At 55.8% G+C, this 25,000-nt stretch overlaps 1 pseudogene; it reads right to left on the bottom strand.

The window, feature by feature from the left end:
- Nucleotides 1–24,431: 24,431 nt before the first annotated feature.
- The window catches only part of LOC143154456 (large subunit ribosomal RNA), a 2,838-nt pseudogene continuing 2,269 nt past the window's right edge, over nt 24,432–25,000 (bottom strand).

The raw sequence follows: 25,000 nt of genomic DNA, 5'->3' as shown, positions 1-25,000 counted from the left end.
GCCCACCCGCCCCCGGCCTCGGACGAGGCCTCGCTCGCGGTCTCCCGCTCTCGCGAATGCGGCTCGCGGCCTCCTTCTGCGAGATTACCTCCTCGCAGAAGGAGGCCACGGCCCGCCACTTCGTCTCGCTGCCGAGCATGGCCCGTACCACACCCGGCAGCGATAGATCCGCCCCAATCACGGCCGTGAGGACACGGCGCTCCACCCCCCAGGCCGGACACACCTCGAGGGTGTGTTGCGCCGTGTCCTCGTCCGCTGGACAGTGCCAGCAGCGCGCCGCCTCTTCCACACCGATCCGGCACAGGTACTGTCCGAAGCATCCGTGCCCGGACAGCACCTGCACCAACCGGTAGGTGAGTGAGCCGAAGCGCCTACCCAGCCACTCAAACAGGACCGGCCGGATAGCCCGGACAGTCCTCTGGCCGAACAACGGCTCGGCCAGCCGCTGCTGCCAAAGCTGCAGCATGGACTCCCGGGCCTGGCGCCTGAGGGCCTCCACCTCGCATCCCGCCAGGACCACCCCATCCTCGCGGGCGCGCATGCGGCCCTCGTAGAAAGCCGCATGCGCGCCCGCGATCAAGTCCGCCGGGGGTAGCCCTGACAGGACGCTCGCCGCCTCATACGAAACGGTCCGGTACCCCCGGGCGATCCGCAGTGCAAGCCGCCTTTGAACCCGGCGCAGCAATACCTTGCTGCGCCGGGAGGCGGCCAGGTCGCCCGCCCAAACGGGGGCCCCGTATAGGGCCACCGAGTGGACCATTCCCGCGTAGAGGCGGCGAACCCGGTCAGTCGGGCCCCGCAGGTTGGGGAGGATACGGCCCAAAGCGCCAACTATCCTCTCCAACCGCGGGGCCAGGGCCCGGAAATGGCCCTCGAAGCGCCAGTGGCTGTCGAGGTGAAGTCCCAGATATTTCATCTGAGACCTCACCTCGACGTCCGACTCACCCACCCGGATCAGGGGGGGAGGCGGCTCTCCCCGGGGTCTATACATCCCGAGTACCTCGGTTTTGTGGAGAGCCACCTCCAAACCGATCCCCCTGATCCGGGAGACGACGCGCCGGGCACCGTCCTCGGCGGCCCGAACAGCCCCCCTCCAGTCCCCCCCGACGGCCAACAACAAGGTGTCGTCCGCGTAACACGTCAGACTGACGCCGTCGGGGAGGTCTTCGGCCCGCAGGACGGTGTCGTACCCGAGGTTCCACAGCAGGGGTCCTAACACCGACCCCTGCGGAACCCCGGAGTACACCGCTCTCCTCTCCGTCCCGCACCGGCCCGGATACTCGATCCACCTGTCGCGGAGGTAGTCCTCGACGACTGCCCTAAGGTAGGCGGGGACTCGATGTTCCTCAAGCCCCCGCCTAATCGCCTCCCAGGGTAGGGTGTTAAACGCATTGGCGATGTCCAAGGACACCGCCAATGCCACCCCACCCCGGGAGACCGCCGAGGCCGAGAGGGACCGGACGCGTCGAATCGCGTCGATCGTCGACCGGCCCTCCCGGAACCCGAACTGGCACTCCGCCAGCCCGGGCCCACCCCGCGACAGGTGCCCGACGATGCGGGCCGCCACGACTCTTTCTAGGAGCTTGCCCACATCGTCGAGCAGGCAAATCGGCCGGTACGCGGACGGAGATTCCGCGGGCCTACCCTCTTTCCGGAGGAGGACCATTCGGGCCACCTTCCATGCGGAGGGAAATCGCCCGGCCTCCAGGCAGCGGTCGAATAGCTCCCGGAGGCCGTCACCCAGGACGTCCGCGGCCAAGACCAAGACTCGGCCGGGCACTCCCGAAGGACCCGGGGCAGTATCCTTCGCCCCGAGTCTTCGGACGGCCGCGGCTAGCTCCCCAGCCGAGACCCCCAGCTCCGCGGACCAGGTGGTCGGGTCCGCAGAGGGACGTGGCCCGCTCTCCCCCACGATCGGGAAGAGCGTGTCGACCACGTCCCTCAAGAGCTGGGGGTCGAGACCCTCGGTGATCGGGGGCGCCCATGGCCGGAGTTTATTCAGAACTATCCGGTATGGGCGCCCCCATGGATCCCGCTCGAGGGTCTCGAGGAGCTCCTTCCAGCTCTGGGCCTTGGCCCGTTTGATGGCGACCTGCAGAGCCCTCTTTTCCGCCCGATAGGACTCGTACAGTTCCGCCGCCCCCGCCCGCGCGCCGTCGTCGCCGTTCCGTCCGGCCCGACGACGCGCGCGGGTGTACTGGCGTCGGGCCCGGACGCATGCTGTCCGCAATTCCCCGATTTCGCCCGACCACCAGTACACCGCCCGACGAGGAGACCGCGGCCCGGCCCGGGGCATCGCCGCGTCGCAAATGCGCGCGACGGCGCTCCCGAGCCGTGCCACGGCCTCCTCCAGGTCGGGCAGCCTGGTCTCCCGTCGAGGCCAGGTTTCGGCTAGAGCGGCTGCCACCAGGACGTCCTTGTCAAGGCGCCGAAGCGCCCATCTGCGTGGTGGGGCGCTACCCGCTCCCGGGCGGAGGTGTCGGTGTGGGGCCGCGGCGGCCTCGGGGGCGGTCAGGACCACGCGGATATACCGGTGGTCCGATAATGTCTCCTCCCCCACCACCACGTCCCACCCGGACACCATACGCGCGGCGCCGGGGGATCCAAACGTCAAATCCACTATGGACCCTCCCCCGCGCCGCACGCACGTCAGCTCCGACCCCCGGTTAATCAACCGGAGGTCGTAGCCCGCCGCCCAGTCGCCCAGAGCCTCGCCCCTTCGATTGGTCCTGGGGGACCCCCATGGCACAGACCAGGCATTGAAGTCCCCCAGGACCAGCACCGGCCGGGGCGCAATCCTTGTGAGGCACGCCCCCACCCCGGCCAAGTACTGCTCGAAGGCAGCAAGGCCGCAGTTGGGCGAAACGTAGCACCCCACCACGGCGACTCCCCCCCACTGGACGGCGACGAATCCCGCCCCGCTCTCCAGTAAGGAGAACGGAGGGGACCCGTCACCGCCCTGCCACACAGCCGCCACCAAGCCGTCCGCATCCCCCATCCAATGCGGATGGTCGGGGACGCGGTACGGCTCGGCAGCGACTGCCAGACCACCCCCCCACTCCGCCAGCGTCTGACACATTAGGTCCTGCGCTGCGCGGCAGTGGTTGAGGTTGGCCTGCAGGAGGAGGCGGGGAGCCATTAATTGATGGCCTCCTCACCGCCTCCTGGTGGCACCTCCGTGAGGACGGCGGCGGGGCCAATGTCCACCTCCATCGCGGACATCAACGCCGCCGCCGCCTCCGACCCCTTCTTTGCGGCCGTCGCGGCGGTCGCGGCCAGGTCCGCGGGCGCCGCGGCGCTCGCAGCTGGGGCTACTCTCACCGGCGCCGGGAGCGGCCCCGGCGCCCCCCTCCTCTGCCCTCGTCGGGATGGGGGGGTACACTGCTTCCCCCCCATTCGGTGCGCGGCGGGTCTCCCCATGTCCGCATACAGCGGGCACTTGGGGGCCGCCGCGCAGTGGCTCGCGCGTTGGCCTTCGGCACCGCAGCGGTAACAAGCACCGCTGCGGTCCACCGCGGAGGTGCACCGCTGCCTGACATGGCCCGTCTCCAGGCAGCGGTAGCACTGGAGTGGGCGTTGGGCGAGGACCTCGATCCTCGCCGACACCCACCCCACCACGATCCTCCCGACTGCTTCTAACTTCCGGGCAGCCGGAAGAGGGCACCGTGCCCACACCGCTCCCAGGCCGGAGGAGGACCGCCGGACCTCCCCGGTCCGGATGTCCCCCTCAGAGCAGCCACCGGCCTGGGCCAGCGCCCTGGCCACCTCCTCCCGGGTGACCGAGTCGTCCAGCCCACAAACGCGCAGCTCCGCGCTCTTTGTGGGCCGGGCGACCCTGACACCCCGGGGTGCCAAGGCCTCGCCCAGCTTTTCGGCCAGTCGGTCCGCCCTGGCTGCGTTGTCGGGGCCGCTCACGCGCAGCATGAGCGTCCCCGTCACCGCCCATCTCGGGCGGACCGACTCGATGGCGAGTGCGGCCAAGGATATCTTTTCCTTGGCCGCCGCCATCACCTCCCCGTAGGAGACGCCCCCCCCCCTCCGGGACGGTCAGCATGTCTGCTGCCGTTGAAGGGGGGCGTCCCAGACGGGGCTTCGCCCTCCCCGCCTTTCCGTCCCTCTTCGGGGCAACCGGCGGGGGAGGCGGCGGCACCCGGGCCGCCCTCCTCGCCGTCCTTCCCGCCCATCGGCCCAGGACCTCCGTCCACAAGGGACCGGATGGGGGCGGCGGCGGAGGCATTTGTGCCCCCGCCGTCGCCCCCACCACGGCACCCCTGCCCTTCGTCTTTGCCGCAGGGCCCGGAGCCGCGATGGTCCCCCCCTGCGGTCCCCCGCACCTCGGTTGTTTCCCGGGCCCGGTCCTCTGTCCCGCCGGCGCTCCGTCCTTGGGGCGAAGCGCCGCCCGTATTTCCCCGCGGATGACGGCCATCATGGCCGCCATCTTGGCGTCCATGAGGAGCTCGATGCTCCTCGTGGACGCCGCTGGTGTGGGGGGAGCTCCCGCTTTCCCTCCCCCACACGTGCATACGCCCGTCGGCCCCGGATGAGGGCGCCTCCTAAGGGCGTCCGATTCCCTCCGCAAGCACGCAAGCTCGTCCTGCAGCGACTCCACACGCTGCCTTAGCTGGGCGTTCGTGCACTCCAAGGCAGCTGGTACACGGCGTCCCAGCTCCTGGAGAGCCCTTCGCGCCTCCGTCGCGGCCTGGCCAACCGACCTCGCGGATGCTGTAGTCAGCCCTCGCGAGGTGGTGGCCACCTTCTCAATAGACCTCAGGGACGAGGCAATACGGGCCGATACATGGGCCGTATCCTCGTCCCTGAGGTCCTCCTCCCCGTCGGTCACCGTGAGCAACGGTGGAGCAGCGGACGTGGACGGATCTTCCTCCGTCCTCCGCCCCTCCACCGTCCTGCGCCTGTTTACGCCCGCGGCGCTGGTCGCGGACGCCAGGGACGAGACCGACGCCGTCTCGTCCCCCTCCTCGAACGGCGCCGGGTGGGGCACGAGTGCCCCCTCCGTCGCCACCCCTCGCGCCACACGCACCGTCCCCCCTCCCCCTTTTTTTTTTTGAATTATTTTTATCCATTTTGGATCCCACGAGTAGGTCGGAACGTAAGTCGACCCGGGCAGAGCCGCCATACCCGGGCAGGCCTAAATACTCCGGGGGGTCGGCAGGTACCCCGGAGTTGTTGGCCGCTTGGGATTGGGGCCTCCCCCCCAACCACGCGTCCCATCACCGCGCACCGTAGCTTAGGATTGGAGGGCAATTTATAGAGTTACCATCCTCGCGGCCCGGGCGGTAAAGCCAAGGCCCCCGTCCCTCCTGCCGTCACGTACCACTCTCAAAGCCAAAAGAGGAATTGGGAGTGGGTCGTTGTCGCTGAGCTGGCCTTAGAACACCTGCGTTATTCTTTGACAGATGTACCGCCCCAGTCAAACTCCCCGCCTGGCAGTGTCCTCGAATCGGATCACGCGGGAGTATTGTTGGCGATCGGCCACGAATGCCTCACACCACTCTTACACGCTTGGCTCTTGAACACCGTGACAACCGGGTCGAAGACCTCGGTGCACGCGCTCCGCCCAACCGAGTAAGTAAAGAAACGATGAAAGTAGTGGTATTTCACCGGCGATGTTGCCATCTCCCACTTATGCTACACCCATCATGTCTCCTTACAATGCCAGACTAGAGTCAAGCTCAACAGGGTCTTCTTTCCCCGCTAATTTTTCCAAGCCCGTTCCCTTGGCAGTGGTTTCGCTAGAAAGTAGATAGGGACATTGATTGTCTACCAGCTTCCCGGGCGCCAAGTGCGCAAGCTGTGTCGTACCAAGGCTTTCGCCTAAACCGAACGGTGTTGGGGCTAGCTTGCAACCGCTGCCAGGGGTCACGCACGTAGATGTTTTGTGCGGCGGGGCTCGGAAAAACCCCTCCTTCACCGCTCAGGATCATCAGGAGAGTAGACTGTCCCGCCAGGGAAGTGATCTACTTAGTCATCTCGCCAGTGATTCTATGCGAGCACAGTGATCAGTAGCGAGACGTATCCAGCGGGGGCCACGGGGAGGCGAGATCACTAGCTCGAGGCTCAGTCTCGTACGGGCTCGCGGATCTTTGAGCGAGTGTTTGACGTCGGGTGCCGTAGCACCCGGTGTCACCCGTCATGGCACACTTCTTCCTGATGGAAGCAGTGCCCGTGATACCATGTCCGGGGGCTGGTCTCTGCTGTAAGAAGGCTGTTATGTCTTATTTCTATTTTGTTATATGGCGTTGCGGTTACCTTGTCTCTCGGGATCCCATTGCTCTGGTTGCGAAGGTGTGCAGTAGGTGATACGTGTCCTTACGCGTCAGTTCCGGCAGTGTGCAGGGCCATTGGATGTTGGCTCGGGTAACGTTATCTCTCAGTGTCTTTCGTTCCTCGTCGTGGTTAGGGCAGTGGAAGATGACGTGTTTTACTGTGTCTCTTTGTCCACAGCTGCATATGTCGTCGTCACAGATGCCGAGTTTGTGTAGTTTTTCCTTTATTTTACCGTGCCCGGTCAGGAGTTGCATAGTATAGAAATTTGGCTTTATCCATGTTGCCTTTATTCTTTGCTGTACGTCGTCGAAGAACTCGAACGTACTTCTTCCTTTGGTTGTGTGTTTCCAGTTTGTTTGCCATGTGTCAATGGTTTGTGCTTTTATTTGTGCCTTTATCTGGTTGATTTTTACTTTATCCGGTTCGCCTTCCAATGGTGTGAACTGGAGTTGTCCTATTGTGAATTCTTCGTTGTGTTTTAGGTGATACAGTGCTTTCCTTTCGGTGAGGAGCAGTTCTATTGGGGTGACTCCCGCGAGCAGGGTAAGGGCATCCGTTGATACGGTTCTATATGCTTTTGTGGCTCGTAAGAGAGCTTGCCTTTGTGCTTGTTTTAGTTTCTTGATGTGCCACGTGTTTATGCGGTCGCTCCATCCCGCTGCGGCGTATGTGATTATCGGTTCGAAAATTCCCTTGTATGGTGTTAGCATGCAATTGTAGTTTAGTCCCCATTGGGACTTTGCCACGTGTGCAAGTTTGTTGAACACTTTTTTACTTTTCTCGGTTATGTGGTTTATGTGAGGTGTTATGTTCAGCCTCGTTCCGAGGTGGACTCCCAGATACTTTGCAACTGCTGGCATTCTCAGGGATTTTTGTTCTATCCTGACTGTGGGTGGTCGTCTAATGTCCAAGAAGCCTTTAAGGAGGAGCATTTCGGATTTTGTTTGTGACAGCTGGAGTTTGTGTTTTTTGCACCACTCGACGATGGCTTGTGTGACACTGTTTGCTTTTTCTTCTATTGTTTTTCTGGCGTTTCCTGACACCAGGACCAATAGATCGTCGGCGTAGGCTATGGGTTCGTGTCCGAGGCATTTGATGTTGCTGATGATTTCGTCGAAGATCAGGTTCCAGAAGTTTGGGCCAAGTATGGAGCCCTGAGGGCATCCTTTGGTGACTTTCTTTTCAGTAGAAGTATAGTTATTTGTTATTTTAACGGTTCTTCGCGCGAGGTAGTCCTTTATCAGTAGATACAGATTCCTGGGGCATTCTCGGAGTTTTAGATTTGACAGTATGCTTGGCCACCATACGCTGTCAAAGGCGCTCGAGATGTCAAATAGTAGTCCAACCACGTATTTGTGGTTGGAGCTGTTGACTACGTGGCGCATGGTTACCAAGGCGTCTTCTGTAGATTTGCCTTTCTTGAAGCCGAATTGTCTGTTTGCTGTGAGCGGGTGGTTGTGCAGTAAATTGGTGAGTCTGTTTGCTATCAGTTTTTCCAAGACTTTACTTAGTATTGGCAGTAAGCAGATCGGTCTGTAAGAGCTTGGGTTCGTTTTGTCCTTGTCCTCTGATTTGAGTAGGATTTTGATGACGCCTTGTTTCCACTTTTGAGGAAAGACGCCTTGCGTCAGACATTCGTTCATGAGAGCTGTGGTTTTGCTTCCTATACAGGGCCATGCTTTCTTTATTATTTCAGCTTCTAAAAGGTCAAATCCAGGGGCTTTCTTAATTTTGAGAAGGTGAATTATCTTTTCGATTTCTGCTATTTCAAATGGCGGTGTGTCCTCTGTGTCTGGAGGTGTTTCAACATCTCTGCGGGTTGCTCTATGCCACTGTGTTTCTGCCGACAGGTCGTCGTCCGGGATTAGTGATTGAAGCAGGGCATGTGACGTCGTTTCCCATGACAAGGTCTGAGCGCCCTGGTACTTTACTGTTTCACAGGCTTTTTCTGGTTGTATCTTGTGCGTTTGCAGTTTGTAGATGATGCCCCACGGATCTGCGTTTCCCTCCTTAGTAACAAATTTTCTCCAGTTTTGTAGTTTTGTTTTCCTTATGCAAGCTATGTATTTGTTTCTGAGTGTCCTGTAGTGTTTTCTCAATGTTTCCCGACGGTGTTCGGCAACTGTCTCCTGATATGCTCGTCGCGCGCGTCGTACTTCCGTTTTCAGAGTTGTAAGTTCGCTGTTCCACCATGGAACAGATTTGGGGAATTGTTTCTTTTTCGGTATTGCAGCATCGCACGCAGTTTTTAGGGTTTGCTGTATGAAATTTGTTTGCTCTTCTGCGTTATTATTGTTTGGATTAGCCTCCTCGGGTGAAGCCTCGTTTATTTTTTGGCTTATAATTGATTTCAGTTTTTGCCAGTTTGCCCTTTTTATGTTGTACCTGGTTTCTCTTGTTGTACAGTTCGTTGGTGTTGATGTTTCTATGGTGAATGTAATAAGGTTATGGTCACTGGTGGTTAGTCCTGAGTGCACATTCCAATTTTTGATCTTTTTGTAGCATGATGTGTTCGCCAGGGTTATGTCGATGTTTGATTTGCCACGGCTGTTGTCGAAAGTACATGTATCGGAGTGTTCATTTATGATATATAGATTATGTTGGGCTATGAAGTTTTCGAGGCTCTCGCCTCTTTCGTCTGTTGAATCGCTGTGCCAAAGTGGAGATTTTGCGTTTGCGTCGATGCTGAGGACTACATTGCACCCTTTCAGGTGTTGGAGAAGTTTGTCCAGGTGCCGGAGATATGGTTCGATTCTGTCACAGAATTGGAAGTACGCGCTTACAACATATAACTTTAGGTTCATTACTGTGATTTCGGCGCAGACACAGTGTGTGTTGCAGAGTTGTTCTGTCTTTACCACTGTGTATTCGCTATTTAGGATTGCAATTGCTGCTTTTACAGTGTCCCGTGTAGCAATGTTTGTGAATCGTTTGGTGTCGGTTATTATTTTGGTGTGTAGACCTAAACCCGTGATGTTGTTTCTATAGCTGTATGGTTCTTGTATGGTGATGATGTATATGCTCTTGTCGTTAGCCGTCTGTCTAATTTCGTCGATAACTGGTCTTGAATTTTGGCCATTAATTTGTGCCAGCCGCACTTTGAGAGTTCCAGCAACTCCATGTCTATTGGTTCTATTTTCCATAGTCGATTTTTGAGAGGTATGTTTCTATGGCGTTCCTGTAGGCGGCGCAATTTGGGGATCTCGATGAGTGGTCATGTGGCTGTTTCGCCCGTTTACAGGCTATACATGAGGGTTTCTGTGTTGTTTTTGGACATGATTTGTAGGAATGTCCTTCCTGCGCACAGTGTCCGCAGGTGTCGTGGGTCGCTTTGCAAAATTTAGCTATGTGCCCAAATGCTTGGCACTTGTAGCACCTGCTGACCGCAATGTAGTCCTGGATGTGGCAGGCGCTCCATCCTATGAATACTCGCGACTGTTTCTTCAGTGTGTTCCGTATCTCGGGTGTGACCTCGACAATCCAGGTTACGGTTTCCTTTGCTCTGCTTCCTGTTTTGAATAACAACTTAAATCCTTCCACATATTTGGATTTCGGTATGCTATCAAGATTTTGCATCCAGATGGCTGCTAGTATTTCCTTCTCTGTTAGGTCTTTCGATACATTATATATTGCCATTCTGGGATTCTTTTTTGTCGGTTGCCCAACCGACAGTCCAGCTTTGCCTAATTTGTCGCTCTTGAGAAGGTTTTGCATATCTTCCTTAGTTTCGGTTTCAATAAGTACACCACTATTGCTTATTTTCCTGATGTTTCTTATTTTGAGCTTGTCTTTCGCCGGTGCGACATTTGCGATTATGGTTTTCTTGGTTTCGTCGCTGTTTTGGATTTTGCTGTTTTCCTGCGGGAATACCGTTAGTACGTGTTTTGGTGTTCTGGCGGTCTGTTGCTGGACTAAGTTTGACCGCATTTTCGCTTTCTCTGCGTAGGTAACCGGTGGTTTCGCGGGGAGGCAATCGCGTTCGGCGATTTTCTCAACGGCTCCGCGTATACTGTCATTCAGCTGCTTTAGTTTCTCTTCTATGTTGTCCTTTTTTTCAAGCTTTGTCTTCAGGGCGCTGTTCTCTTCTTGCATTTTCTGGAAAAGCTTGCAACATTCTGTGGCCTTCCTTCTTATATATTTCAGATCTCTTGAAGTTGCTTCACCGTTGAGGCCTTTGCAGAAATTTACTAATTCCTCTGCGGGTGACGCGTGTGCTCTCGTGGCTATTCCACCCTCTTCGTCGGAGCTGCACAATGTGTGCTTTTTTTGCCTTCTGACGGAGTGGAAGTTTTCGGAGTCAGAGTTGTTTCTGTTCCCCTCCTTCCGCTTCCGGGAGTTGCATCTGGTGGCCATATTGTCGTCAGTATCTTGATCCATCATTGGTCGGGTGAGGTCTCGATCACCTGACCGACCAATAGCGGAGACGCTGGTTCTCCGCACCGACCAATCAGGGCGCCGCCCGGGCCCCACGGTCAGCCAATGAGGTGCGGCGTAATGGCCGCTACGCGGCGTCGGTGGCGTGCCTCGCTTCGAGGTTAGGTTTCCTATGAAATCTTTGACACCGTAAAACACTATGTGTTATTGCACTAAACACTGTAATTAATATCACAGATTGTTCCTCTCGTTTAGCTCTCCAAGAAGAGTGTCCACACATAAACTTTGGTTCACTTTTATCCACTTAAAAACACAGTTTTTCAAAGAGCGGCATGCGACGCGTTCGCACAGGAGTAGATAGGGACATGTAGTGTTAGTGCGTTCAATGTCCGTTCGCAAGCGAAGGGACGCGCTGTACCTCGGACTTGAAGTCCATACCAGCGTTCTCACTACTTTTGCCTGGTGTTCGGGCATCTACCTTCTTGTCGCACCGTCACGTAGTTCGGAGGGTGACGGCGGCGAACCATCACTACCACCTCGAGTCCATCCCAATCCGGGGTACACCCGCCGAAGCGGGTGGGGCTTGGCTCCCGGCCCGAGGAGTCTTGGCCGAAGCACAAGACTGTACTGCGATCAAATTCAAATAGTCGAGTCCTCCTGCAACGGGAGGGGATTGGTTGTCCCTGCACCGTCGCGTGATGCGTTCGAATGGTTCGATTTATTGCAACGCAGGGGAAGAGTTCGACCCTGTTGCGTCGCGTTGTGCGTTGAATTCATGTTCGAGTGAGCAACGAAGGGGAAATGATCGACCCTATGTCGTTGCGTTATGCGTTCAATGATGATTTTCGAGTTTGCAACGCAGGGGAGTAGTTCGACCCTGTTGCGTCGCGTCTTGCGTTCAATTTATTCACCTCTGATGTTGTTCCCCAGCACCGCGCGTGCGTATTTCCGGAACTCCTTGTATAGATGTTCGGTGACCAGGTCAGCTTCTGTTACCGGCCATGAAAGGCCGTTGCCTTCGGCTGCCTGTCGTAGGAGTTCTCGCGCGCGTCGGTGCCTCGGACAGCGGAACAGGACGTGTGGAGGCGTCTCGGCCTCACCACAGACACAGTTCTCGTCCGGGACCAGGGTAAATTCCTTTAGCTTCGCACGGAAGTTTCCATGTCCACTAAGGAATTGGGCCACGTAGTGGTCGAGGTGAATCCAAATGGCTTTTTGACGGTCAGACACGTCCGGGAAGTATCGGAAGGTGGTCCTTCCCTTCTCGGACGACGACCATCTCAATTGCCACTGTCGTAGGAGTTCCTCCCTCACCCGGGCTTTTGCCTCCGAGGGGGATACCGCTCCTGACTCAAGTTCATCGTGACTTATTCGACAGTCACCCAGGGCGATGTCGTTTTGTCGTCTGATGTTAAAGGCGCACGCACGCTCCACTATCGCCAGGTCTACCGGCATCGTACCGGCGATCACGCAGATTCCATCGGTAGATACCGTGCGGTAGGCCTTGGTGACGCCGAGCAGCACACGTCTCTGAGCTCTGGCAAGGATAGTCTTCGTAACAGAGCCCAGACGGTCAGCCCAGCCGGCAGCGGCGTACGCCGTTATCGGTACAAAGAGGCCATCGTACAATGTTCGCATGGCTCGATGTCCGAGTCCCCACTTCGCCCGCGCAAGCCGCGCTAGCGCGTAAAACGTTCGCGCGGTCTTAGCGCTCAAGTAATCGACATGGGACCTTATTCCCAGACCAGCGTCAAAGTGGACCCCTAGGTACCGGATGGTACGCTTAAGGGCCACACTTCTCTCGTTAATCTTTACCACAGGAGGCCTTTCTCTATCCAGAGAACCTTTCAAGAGGACCATCTCGGTTTTGGTCGCTGACAGCTCCAATTTCTGGGTGGCGCACCAACCAGAAATGACGTCCGCGACTTTTTGGCCTTTGCGCTCCAACTCGCGTCTCGTGTTTCCACAAACAATCACGAGAAGGTCGTCGGCGTAGGCTATGGGCTCGCACGCGAGCTCGGTGTTCGAAAGGAGCTGCAGAACTTCGTCGAAGACTAGGTTCCAACAGCTCGGACCGAGAATCGAACCCTGTGGACAGCCTTTGGTGACTTTCTTGCGCACGATGCCGTGTTTGGAAACTATCGTGACCTCACGCTCGGCGAAGTAGTCGACCATCAGTCTGTAGAGATTTCGAGGGCATCCCCGGGCTTTCAACTTCTGTAGGATGCTGGGCCACCAGACGTTGTCGAAAGCACCGGAGATATCGAAGGAGAGTCCCAATACATACTTTTCTTCTCGGCCAGACACCAGGTCCCTGAACTTCACTAACGCGACATCAGTGGATCGCCCAGGCCTGAATCCGTATTGCCGATCCGAGCAGTAGTCGGGGTTCAGAAACACTTCTCTCATTTTTAGCAGCATCAGCTTCTCCAACGCTTTGCCCAAGATGGAAAGTAGGCAAATGGGCCTATACGATTTGTCAGTGGTTTGTCGGGCCCTTTCAGTATGGTAATGATAGAGCCGACTTTCCATCTGACGGGAAATACTCCTTTGCACAGACACGCGTTGTAGAGACGAAGCAGACCGCTGTGGACGGATCCATACGCGCGTCTTAGGACTTCGACCTCTAAACGGTCCGGACCAGGGCATTTTCCTCGCTTTAGGCTCCAGATCGCGTCTCCAACCTCCTTCCTAGTGAAGACTGTGCAGTCTTCCGTCGGCGGGTCGGTGATTGAATCTAGCCTGATGTTCGATTGCTCCGGCGTTTCGTCCGCGGTCGTGTCGTCCGGGATTAACGCTCCGAGGAGCTGCGAGGCGGTGGATTTCCAGTCCATCGTATAGCCGTCTTGCGTTCGAATGTTGGAGACAGCTGTCTCAACTCGCACCTTCTTTTGGGCGATCTTGTATGTGAGCCCCCAGGGCTCCTTGTTTCCTTGCTCGGTAACAAAGTTTGTCCAGCTTTGAAACTTGGCAGTTCGAACAGCAGCTGTGTAGGCTTTTCTGGCGTTATTGTATTCAGCCTTTCTAGCTGCTCTCTCCTTTTGGTCTTTCTCACGCTGGAAGGCACGTCTCAGACGATACACGTGCGTCTTCCGTTTGGTCAATTCCCTCGTCCACCAAGGGACGGATTTTGAGTGCCATTGCTTGACAGGTATGGAGGCTTTGCACGCGTGGACGATCGCCAGCTCGATCTCCTGTGCTAGATGTTCGACATCCCTTCGACATTCGACGTCTCCGGGAAGGAGCCTCTCGCGTTCAAGCAACGCACGATCGAAGCGAGACCAGTTCGCTTTGGACGTGCGGAATCGGGGCTCCAAGGCACGACGATTCTCGCTCACGTCTGCGAACTGTAACACAAACTCAATCGCTCGATGATCGCTGGAGGTCCAATCGTGTCGGACCCTCCAGTTTTTCATAAATTTAGACATATCGTTCGTCACTAGCGTAACGTCGATCCATGATTCGCCACTTGGGCTGGAGTATGTGGGTATACTTCCAGCATCGTTCATCACAGTCAGGCCGTGTTGAGCGATGAACTCTTCGAGTTTATCTCCCCGCGCGTCCGTTCGTGTGCCGCCCCACGAGGGGGACTTGGCATTGACGTCCGCCGCGATAACGACCCGACTGTGTCCGAGAGCATCAAGTACTTTTCCCAGTCGAGCCAAGCTGGGTTCAATCTCCTCGGAGCATTGAAAGTACTGACTGACCAAGTAAAAACTTCCGGCCGCATCATCGCTGATGCAAACGCAGGTCAAATGCGAGTCGCACAGATGCGAGATTTTGACCACGGAGAGTTCCGGGTTCCGGACAGCAATTGCCGCCATTACCGGTGTGCCCCCCGTGACTACTTTCGTCGCAAGCCCCAGCCCAGGGACGGTACCCTCTTGGGAATAGGGCTCCTGCGCGAGCAGCACATCGACCCTTCGCGAGAGCATCAACTCTCTCACCTCATCAAGAACAATCCGGGCTCGTCGCATGTTATGCTGCACGACCCGGTATTGTCTCAGAGGGATGCTCTCGGTTTTGTTTCGTTTATTTCTGCCCGCCATAATCGGTCCGAGCTATTGCTTGTTCCAGCGCGACCTGATAGGACGCGCAGGATTTATCCTTCGACCGATGGTCGTGTCTCTTGCCCCTTGCCTTGCAGTTTGAACAGACCGGGGTCTCGTTCAAACTCTTGCAGGAGCTTATCGTGTGCCCACCTCTAGCACAATGTCCGCAGACTTCCTCCTTTACTTTGCAGTGTTTGGCCATGTGGCCAAACCTCTGGCACTTAAAGCACCGAGCCACCGCAATGTAGTCCTGCACACGGCAAGACGACCATCCGATGTATACTCGGCCTCTCTCTTTGAGCCGCAGGCGAACCTGCGGGCTGCACTCAATGACCCAGTTGGTCGTTTTCGCGTTATTCGCCTTGGGCCCGGTTGCAAACCGGACTTTCAAGGCGGATGACACTTCCCCCTGTGTCATTTCACTGAGGTTTTGTTTCCAAATACTGGATACAACCTCCTCCTTTGTAACCTTACGAGGAACGTCATACACTATAAGTGTAGGCTTCCTCTTCGTTTGTACGGAAACTGAAAGTCCCACTCCTTTCAGTTCCGCTGAGTTAGTGAAGGCCTTCAGGTCTTCTTCGCGTTCGGTCTCGACGACTATGCCACCTGAGTGGATGCGTCGAACCGCTGTAACGCGGATCTTGGCCTTGGTAGGCTTAACGACAGACAGAACAGTGTGTTTTGTGACATCACTGTTCTGCTTCTTTCCTTTCGGCGGGAATATGCGCACCGCGTTTCGGGGTGGCATCACCGCGTCTGAGGAAACTCTCTTGCTAACGACCTTAACCGCTTCGGCGTAGGTCGACACATTTGTAATCTTCGCAGATTTCGCATCTGGGCGGCACACCGCCTTCAGCGTCCTCTGCGCCACGCTCTCTACGGCCGCCTTGAGGGACTCCTTGGAGTCCTGGCGCACCGCGGCGAGCTGCCCTTCGAGGAAGCTGCTGCGAATGAGCAGTCCCTGGACAAGCTCGTAGAGCGCGGATGTCTGGCCGATCACACGGCCACCGGCTTCCTTTGTTACCTTCGACTCCGGTCGAAGGCAGAAGCTCCGGACATCCGCGATCACGGCCGAGGCTTCGTCTCGTATGAGATCGAGCGGCCGTATTTTGGGCCCAGATACCGCCTCCGTCGGTACCTTGCCCCGTTTCTCGGAGGCCGGTTTGCCTGGTATGGCTGTGCCGGCCTTCTTCTTCCTGGAGACCGTTGTCCAGTCTCCAGGCTTTTCACCCGGGCCCGGTGAGATGTTCCCGTGGGCCTCCGACTTTTTATGAGCACTGGGCTTTACGGCCCGCGGCTCCTTTGGATTTTTACGGGTGGGAACACCCGGTCCATCCTGCTTTTGCGGCTTGGCCGCGTCTTTTGGCTTTTTCTTTGGCAAAGGCGGCGCGGGGTTCTTGTCACCCGCAGGCTTCGCCGTGCCTTTTGAGTCTTTGCCAGGGGAGGCGTGTTTCTGTCCCTCCCCAGCTTCCTCCTTCTTCTTCATTTTTGGGGACGACGTGCCGGGAGCACCTGCATCGTCGACCTCCTTCTTTACTACTACCGCGTCGCTCTTGAGAATCTCAAGAACGACCACGGGTTGGTCTGTGGTTTGGGTTTGTATTTGTGATGCCATATTTAGTTTCGCCTTTTCATCCCGCTGCATGTCCCAGCCTCCTCGGACCCTCAAATGGAACCTGGCTCCGCCAGGTTAGGACATTACCCAGGATATAGTCCGCGTTCCAAGGCCGACCGGGTCTCCCCGGACTCCAAGGTCCCCTTCCTCGCCCAATATAGAACCCACTCGCCGAGACGTATGGTCGTTCCAAGCCGATTGACTAGGCAAAGAGCTGCTTTTCTCGCCTAGCCGCCCGTCTAGTCGAAGCAGTGGCCAAAGGTACGTGTTGGGTGCACACTCTCCCGCAGGACAGGGCCCCCTCAGATCCCAGGACCCACCTTTCCGACGACACGGGTCGCCCCGCACGGCAAACACGGGGGGACAAACCTCAGCAGTTGCCCCCTCTGCTTCGCTACGTTCGGTTTAGCGATCCCGTTAAAAACGGGACCTCCAGTGGGACCGCGTGGAGGTACGCAACGTAACTTGAACATGACCTCGGGCATCATGTCCCGAGTAAAACGGCCGGGCTGGGGAGCATCGACCCTTGGCTCACCTGAGTCCCAACCCAAACTTTCGCTCGATAGCTTCACAATTCTGTTGCTTTTTTCCCAAGTGCCAGCGGCGTGTTGCTTTATTTTTCAATACGACGGGTGATCGGTCGCTTATAATTTTTACCCGCCGTGGCTCCTTCACTTGCTGCGCACTCTTTCTACTGTGTTTGTAGATGTTTCTAGGTGGGAGTACGCAGCATCCGCTTGGGTGGTTTCGTCATTGCCGAGGCCGGTGCCAGCTCCGGCTCGGTTTGAGCGTGTTTGGGCCGTAATGGACGATTTTTGGACTTTCGGTGAGCCAGGGGATGCTCTACCCCTGCTCCTGCAACCCCGGGTTCTGGTCTCCGTATTCCTACTTCATTGACCTAGCCCTTGAATTACTCCCCACCAGTAGATAGGGACATATATTATTAGTGTGTTTGATGTCCGTTCGCGAGCGAAGGGACGCGCTGTACCTCGGACTTTAAGTCTATACCAGCGTTCTCACTACTCTTGCCTGGTGGTCGGGCATCCACCTTCTTGTCGCACCGTCACGTATTTCGGAGGGTGACGGCGGCGAACCGTCACTGCCACCTCGAGTCCAACCCAATCCGGGGTACACCCGCCGAAGCGGGTGGGGCTTGGCTCCCGGCCCGAGGAGTCTTGGCCGAAGCACAAGACTGTACTGCGTTCAATCTCTCATTCTCTCATTTCTGCCCGCCGTAGTCGGTCCGGGCTATTATTTTTTCCAGCGCGACCTGATAGGACGCGCAGGATTTATCTTTAGACCGATGGTCGTTTCTCTTGCCCCTTGCCTTGCAGTTTGAACAGACCGGGGTCTCGTTCAAACTGTTGCAGGAGCTCATCGTGTGCCCACCTCTAGCACAATGTCCGCAGACTTTCTCCTTCACTTTACAGTGTTTGGCCATGTGGCCAAACTTCTGGCAATTAAAGCACCGAGCCACCGCAATGTAGTCCTGCACACGGCAAGACGACCATCCGATGTATACTCGGCCTCTCTCTTTGAGCCGCAGGCGAACCTGCGGGCTGCACTCAATGACCCAGTTGGTCGTTTTTGCGTTATTCGCCTTGGGCCCGGTTGCAAACCGGACTTTCAAGGCGGATGACACTTCCCCCTGTGTCATTTCACTGAGGTTTTGTTTCCAAATACTGGATACAACCTCCTCCTTTGTAACCTTTCGAGGAACGTCATACACTATAAGTGTAGGCTTCCTCTTCGTTTGGACGGAAACTGAAAGTCCTACTCCTTTCAGTTCCGCCGAGTTAGTGAAGACCTTTAGGTCTTCCTCGCGTTCGGTCTCGACGACTATGCCACCTGAGTGGATGCGTCGAACCGCTGTAACGCGGATTTTGGCCTTGGTGGGCTTGACGACTGACAGAACAGTGCGTTTAGTGATGTCACTGTTCTGTTTTGTTCCCTTCGGCGGGAATATGCGCACCGCATTTCGGGGTGGCACCACCGCGTCTGGGGAAACTCTCTTGGTGTCGACCTTTACCGCATCGGCGTAGGTCGACACTTGCTTCCTCGTTGCAGATTTCGCATCCTTCAGCGTCGTCTGCGCCACGCTCTTTACGGCCGCCTTGAGGGACTCCTTGGAGTCCTGGCGCACCGCGGCGAGCTGCCCTTCGAGGAAGCTGCTGCGAATGAGCAGTTCCTGGACAAGCTCGTAGGGCGCGGATGTTTGGCCGATCACATGGCTGCCGGCTTCCTTTGTTACCTTCGACTCCGGTCGAAGGCAGAAGCTCCGGACATCCGTGATCACAGCCGAGGCTTCGTCTCGTATGAGATCGAGCGGCCGTATTTTGGGCCCAGATACCGCCTCCGCCGGTATCTTGCCCCGTTTCTCGGAGGCCGGTTTGCCTGGTATGGCTGCGCCGGCCTTCTTCTTCCTGGAGACCGTTGTCCAGTCTCCAGGCTTTACACCCGGGCCCGGTGGGATCTTCCCGTGGGCCTCTGACATTTTGTGAGCGCTGGGCTTTACGGCCCGTGGCTCTTTTGGATTTTTACGGGTGGGAACACCCGGTCCATCCTGCTTTTGCGGCGCGGCCGCGTTTTTGATCTTCTTCTTGGGCAGCTGCGGCGCGGGGGCTTTATCACCCGCAGGCTTCGCCGTGCCTTTTGCAACCTTGCTAGGGGAGGCGTGTTGTTGTCCCTCCCCAGCTTCCACCTTCTTCTTCGTCTTTGGGGACGACGTGCCGGGAGCACCCGCACCGTCGACCTCCTTCTTTATTATTACCGGATCGCTCTTGAGAGCCTCAAGAACGACCACGGGTTGATCCGATTTTTGTGTGTGTTTAGTTTCCATTTTTATGTTACGTCTTTTCATCCCGCTGCATGTCCCAGCCTCCTCGGACCCTCAAATGGAACCTGGCTCCGCCAGGTTAGGACATTACCCAGGATATAGTCCGCGTTCCAAGGCCGACCGGGTCTCCCCGGACTCCAAGGTCCCCTTCCTCGCCCAATATAGAACCCACTCGCCGAGACGTATGGTCGTTCCAAGCCGATTGACTAGGCACAGAGCTGCTTTTCTCGCCTAGCCGCCCGTCTAGTCGAAGCAGTGGCCAAAGGTACGTGTTGGGTGCACACTCTCCCGCAGGACAGGGCCCCCTCAGATCCCAGGACCCACCTTTCCGACGACACGGGTCGCCCCGCACGGCAAACACGGGGGGGACAAACCTCAGCAGTTGCCCCCTCTGTTTCGCTACGTTCGGTTTAGCGATCCCGTTGAAACGGGACCTCCAGTGGGACCGCGTGGAGGTACGCAACGTAACTTGAACATGACCTCGGGCATCATGTCCCGAGTAAAACGGCCGGGCTGGGGAGCATCGACCCTTGGCTCACCTGAGTCCCAACCCAAACTTTCGCTCGATAGCTTCAAAATTCTGTTGCTCTCCCGATTGCCAGCGGCGAGTTTGCTGTTTTTCAGCGTGACGGGTGTTCGGTCTATTATTATTTTGCTCGCCGTGGCGCCTTCACTTGCTGCGCACTCTTTCCACTGTGTTTGTAAATGTTTCTAGGTGGGAGTACGCAGCATCCGATCGGGTAGTTTCGTCATTGCCGAAGCCGGTGCCAGCTCCGGCTCGGTTTGAGCGTGTTTGGGCCGTAATGGACGATTTTTGGACTTTCGGCGAGCCAGGGGATGCTCTACCCCTGCTCCTGCAACCCCGGGTTCTGGTCTCCGTATTCCTACTTCATTGACCTAGCCCTTGAATTACTCCCCACCAGTAGATAGGGACAGAGGGAATCTCGTTAATCCATTCATGCGCGTCACTAATTAGATGACGAGGCATTTGGCTATTTACTGCACCAAGACCGAAGACTTGGTGGACTTCCGAGGGTTAAACCTCCTCGTAAGGTAACAACAATAACAATTAGTTAATTTGTCGGGCCTACTTTATAGTTCCGCTGCCAAACGATCTGCCCACAGATTTGGAAAAATTAGGAACGGGGACCCTTTCGGGAGGCGAGCTCGGCCGCACGCATAACGTGCGCCCAGGGAAAGCCCCGCGGAGGCGTCGCCCCGGATTCTGCATGCGTAGAATCCGCCCCGCGCCCTGCTACACAAAAGATGTATCAGGACTCGCACCGCTCGGTGTAAAGGGCCGAGACGGGCTACATATCATATTTATCGGCTGACAGCTGCCTCGTTCGAGCTATAATTTTTATCTTGGCCTTGCGGCTGCGTTTTCCATGAACCATTTCTTTGCCTTGCGGCTGCGTTTGCCATAAATAAATATTTCTTTTGCCTTGCGGCTGCGTTTCCATTAAAAAAAAATTTTTCTTTGCCTTGCGGCTGTGTTCTCAATAAATATTTTCTTGGCCTTGCGGCTGCGTCTTCAATAAATAATCCATCCAGCCCAAGGGCTTGGTCCGTGAATAATAATAAATAAATAACTAAATAAATAAATAAATATATATAACGATCACCCTATGTGATCGTAGTCAATAAACTGGTTCGCCATCTCGATCGACGACCGAAGGGCGATTAATGAGGCCGTCAGGACATCCTTGCTTTCAAGCCCGAGGGTCCTCAAGTTTATCGCCGTTTCCTTGGGTATTGCGCCCCTGCACCCAACCACTATCGGGATCACTTGTGCTTGCAAAGCGTTCATTTTAATTTTTAGGTATTCCGCCGTCTCCCGATACTTTTGTAATTTTTCCCGGTATGCGTTCCGGAGATTGTCACGGTCCTCATAGCGCACCGTGACATCCACTACGTAAACCTTATCATGGTCTTTTATGACCAAATCTGGTTTACGCAGCTCCCCCAGAACGCTTATAACCGGCTCCTCGTACACAGCGCAGTGCTTGGCCACCTTGCCGAGCACGAGTTTACATATTTTATTATGGCGCTTGATACGCTTTGCCTTGGTATGGGTGCATTGGCCCAAAATATGCCCCAAGGTCTCGGCCTGAGAGCCACATCGCCTACATTTATAATCCATCTCTTTCTTGGCTCTCATGAGTGCAACCCTTGTACCGAACGTGTTGGTACGTAATTTCAATGCATCTAGATATCTGGACGGCCTCAACAAATTGGGGTTATAGAGCCAGGCATTACCGGTTTTGTCGCCAAAGAATTCCTTTATGCCCTGGCCCTGAGAGACGAGCTGCCTCCACTTGTCTGTATCCCTCTTTTTGAGGGACCTGCGCGCGCCCTCAATACTTTCCAGACTCGTGGGCCAACTGAGGCCCACTGACGCAGCATATTTCTTTATTACCCCCTCCTGCCCTAAGTACGCACACCTAACCGCCTCATCCTCGGCCTCCTTCATTTTGATTGCATTTCTCAACTTTGCCAATTTAACTATATTCGCAATCCTCTGGACCCCCAGACCACCATGACTTTTGTCGGAATAAATAACTCCATCGGTCGTTGACTGATGGAGATGCAATATTTTCTTGATTGTTAATTTTATTTCGTGGTCTATTTGGTCCAGGAGGCCCAAGGGAGGCGGATTCGCCACTAATCCATGTACATACCTGGACAGGAGGTACGTTCTGATGAGGTTGACCTTTTGGTCTGGTTTCAACCTCATCCTCGCTATGCATTTTGCCGCGTCAGAAATTTCCTTAACCGTGACGCGGCGCAGCCCCCTCCAGGGATCCAACGTGGCTCCCAGATACCTAACTATGGTTTCGGGGTCTGAATATGGAATAGCCTCCAGACCCAACTTTAGTTCCGGGTTTTTAATATACCACGTCTTACTTTTCTTCGCAATTTGGAATGCGCTGCATTTCTCAGTCGCAGCTTTCATATCTAGCTTCCTGAGATAGCCTTGTACCCTCTCACACTGCTTTTGTGCCTCTGTTTTATTTTTGGCCAGAAGAACAAGGTCATCTGCGAACGCCAAAATGGAGACCTTCTCGTCTCCCACCCCAACGCCCTCCGACGTCTCGTGTATAGTGCGAACCAGTGGCTCTATTACTAAATTGAAGAGGAGCGGGGATAAAGGATCACCCTGTTTGACTCCTCTGAGCAGGGACACTGACAGGGTCTCTTTGTGTCTACAGTGTATGACCGTCCGACAGCCATCGTACATTGTCTGTATATAATTTCCGACGGCCGCCGGAATGCCTTTCGCTTCCAGTGCGTCGCTTAAGACGCTGTGAGGAACCGTGTCGAAAGCCTTGGAGATGTCCATGACTGTGACAACGCCGCCTTTGTTCTCTTTCATTTGGCCTAGGGCGCTGCTGAGAATGGCTATATTGTTCTTACAGCCATCCTCCCTCGCAAACCCCTTTTGCCTAGGGTGTTGCGATATCTTGCCTCTTATTCTTTTGTCAATCATCGCCGAATATAGTCTACCCAGCAAGGAGCCTATTGTGATGGGCCTCCAGTTGCCGACTTCCGCCACACTCTTCCCCGTTTTGGGTATGAGCGTGGTGCGGTTCACTTTCCACTGTGCCGGGTAGATTCGGCTCAGCAACAGCAAATTGCAAAACTTAGCGAACGCTAGCAGCGCCCCAGCCCTTCGGAAGTGGATCTTCTTAATTTGATCCACCCCTGCGGCCGTGTTTTTCTTTATTCTCCTTAGCTTTTCCACAAGCTCCCCCACAGCGATGGGCACCCATACTTGTCGCATTTCTATTTTGGGATTATTAATATGTTTCACTGGAAGCTTGGTCTGGGGTCCGACCGCCCCCCAGAGACCCGAGTACAGTGTCCCCACTGCCTCTTTTTCGGGAAGAACCACCTCCTCGTCTCGGATGGCCTTCCCCATTATAGCCAGATCCAGGAGCTTTTTGGGGCATTTCTTATAAAGCTCCTGGTATCTGGCATATTCAAATTTTTTCATTTTACTCGCCCCCTTATTTTTCCTTCTAGGTTGACGGTCCACTCCACGGTCCCTGCCGGGACCCTCACTTACATGAACGCCCTGTTTCAGTCGCTCCGTGAAGCGTTCCAACAAGGCGTTAACAGCGGACTCGTCAACTACCTCCTGGCCAGCCAGCTCCTCTATCTCTATTTCGATCGGTCTAAAATGGTTTGCCTGATTCGACTGGCTGGCCATAATAGCTCCCCTTAGATCCTCCCTCCAGTTATCCAAGCTGGAAGGAGGCTGGGGGCTTAAATCTTCCACGGCCGACTCATAGGAGCTGCCCTCGGAGGACTCCTCCGATGGGCTCTCGTCGACCGCTTCCTCCTCCCTTTGCACGGGCAGGAGCCTCCTTTTATCACTAATTTGCTTCAAAGTTTTTCCAGGGAGAAATGGCTTAATCGCAACATTCGGCTGCCGAAGGTTCTTATACCTTTCGTTCAGCCGAACGAGGGGCTCAGTCTCCTCCTTTGACCAGGCCGAGGCTCTTCTGCCTAGTCTATTCTCTCCCTGGTTTGCGCCACCAGCCTTTCTCTTTTCGTTCCTTATCTCCGGGTGCCTATGCCGTTCGTGCATAGACAAACCTCGCTTGGTGGCAAATCGCTCCCCACAGGCATCGCATATCACCCCTTCACCCTCGTTAGTCCGGGTTAACCCTTTACACTTTGGGAGGTGACACCTACATGCGTGGAGTTTCGGAAACTCCTTACCACATGTGGCGCACCTCCATTTGATCAATACTGCAGGGTGCTGTTCTTCCACATGATCCCGGAACTGCGACGCCTGCAGGAACAACCCGCCACGGCCCGAAAGGCTGCACGCAACACACTCGATCTGCCCGCCCAAAGGGAGGTCCACACACTGCCAGATCTCGTTGTCCGTTGTCAAGCCAGGGTTGTCATCATTGGCCCTCCGGTCCATAGCGGACATGTCCGCCACAGAAGCTCCAGGGCCGGGAGCTCCTGCGTCCGAGGCTGCATCATCGTCACTCAATATGGAAAAATAAAAGAATTTTTTTCCTGTTACATCAGTTCCCATCGTTTCCAATTCATAGCCATTAGATATGCCAAGTCATAAGTGCACATACCAAGGAGACCTGGCGACCCGACGGCCGCCTGACCTCCCTCCTGTTTATTGATCCGGAGGACCTTCAGGCCTCCAGATTAATGGCACTACGTACCTATTAACCAGACTGGGGTCCAAGCCCCTCTCTCCAAACTACCACCTCGAATGGAGCCTGGTCCAGCGGCCGCCAAACCGCCTTGTCTCCTAGCTCGGGAAGGTGGGGTCGCCGCTCCCCATACAGTGTGCACCGTCACTGCCCCTGCCTTAAGAGAGTCATAGTTACTCCCGCCGTTTACCCGCGCTTTTTTGAATTTCTTCACGTTGACATTCAGAGCACTGGGCAGAAATCACATTGCGTCAACACTCTTGGGGGCCATCGCAATGCTTTGTTTTAATTAGACAGTCGGATTCCCCTAGTCCGTGCCAGTTCTGAGCTGAGTGTTGAATGACGGCCGAAGAAACGACCGCGACGTCAAACGCCACAGAAGCTCCGCAGCAAGGAAGATCCGTGAGAGGCCAAGGCACGGGACCGAGATCGGATCCCGGTAACAGTAATGATACCGTTCACCTCGCCCAGGCCCGGCACGTCAGCCAGACTCACTTCTCGACCAAGCCCGACACGCCCCGCTCCTCAGAGCCAATCCTTATTCCGAAGTTACGGATCCAATTTGCCGACTTCCCTTACCTACATTAATCTATCGACTAGAGGCTCTTTACCTTGGAGACCTGCTGCGGATATGGGTACGAACCGG

Source organism: Ptiloglossa arizonensis, unplaced genomic scaffold (assembly GCF_051014685.1).
Source record: "Ptiloglossa arizonensis isolate GNS036 unplaced genomic scaffold, iyPtiAriz1_principal scaffold0023, whole genome shotgun sequence".
Lineage (NCBI taxonomy): Eukaryota > Metazoa > Arthropoda > Insecta > Hymenoptera > Colletidae > Ptiloglossa > Ptiloglossa arizonensis.
The sequence above is the reverse complement of the archived record's forward strand: the minus strand, read 5'-3'. Positions and strand labels throughout refer to the sequence as shown.